Source organism: Mastomys coucha, chromosome X (assembly GCF_008632895.1).
Source record: "Mastomys coucha isolate ucsf_1 chromosome X, UCSF_Mcou_1, whole genome shotgun sequence".
NCBI lineage: Eukaryota > Metazoa > Chordata > Mammalia > Rodentia > Muridae > Mastomys > Mastomys coucha.
In genome coordinates, this window is record NC_045030.1 from 144485529 (window position 1) to 144486372 (window position 844).

Consider the following 844-nt stretch of genomic DNA (forward strand, 5'->3'; position numbering starts at 1 on the left):
GAAATCTGCCTGCCTCTGCCTCCCAAGTGCTGGGATTAAAGGCGTGCGCCACCACCGCCTGGCTATATTTTTTCAAAAATAGTGCTTGTATCTACATATATGTAGTTATGTGTCCTTTTTCATTTTTGACACAAATGGAAGCATTATATTTTGTACATTACCTTTATTTTTAAACCTAAATAATGTGTCTTAGAAATCAATCTACAATAGTATGTATAGGTGGTTCTTCCTTTCATGGTCATTTATTATTTCATTGAATGGATATGACCAATCCTCTAGTGAAAGACTTCTATAGTCCATACCTTTTTTTTCTTCGGTAATGAGCGCTGAACCTAGGTATTACACATGCTAGGCAAGTACTCGACCGCTGAGCTATATTTGCAGCCTCAGTGAATTTCTCTCTGTACTTAAGTTTTTGCATGTGTGACAAGTATAGATATAGATTTAACTGTGTAAAAGTAAAATTGTTAGGTCAAAAATGATATGCCTTAAGAATCTGTAAATATTGCCAATTATTTGCATAAAGCTTGTACAACATCACAGACATTTTGTTAAGGCTCTGATGATTTTTACTATTAAATTTTCAAAATTTAGTGAAATCTTTATTTTAACTTATTATCTTAATTATGAAAAAGATTGATTTTTGTATATTTATGGGTCATATTTACTGACAGTTTTTTCTAAAGTATTTCCCGTATTTTTTTGAGAAAATGTTTTCATACAACATATTCTGATCATGTTTCCCCCCTCCTTTCAGTTCCTCCCAGATCGTTCCCATATACCTAACTCTGCACCCTTTCTTTCTCTCTGTTTAGAAAACAAACATACAAAGCAAAAAAGAAAC

The 844-nt window shown here is 32.7% G+C and overlaps 1 protein-coding gene across 5 annotated transcripts in view; it reads left to right on the forward strand.

Annotated features, from left to right (window-relative positions):
• Phf8 (PHD finger protein 8) overlaps nucleotides 1-844 on the forward strand; it is a 117372-nt gene that overhangs the window by 30925 nt on the left and 85603 nt on the right. The gene's annotated exons all lie outside the window — the stretch shown is intronic.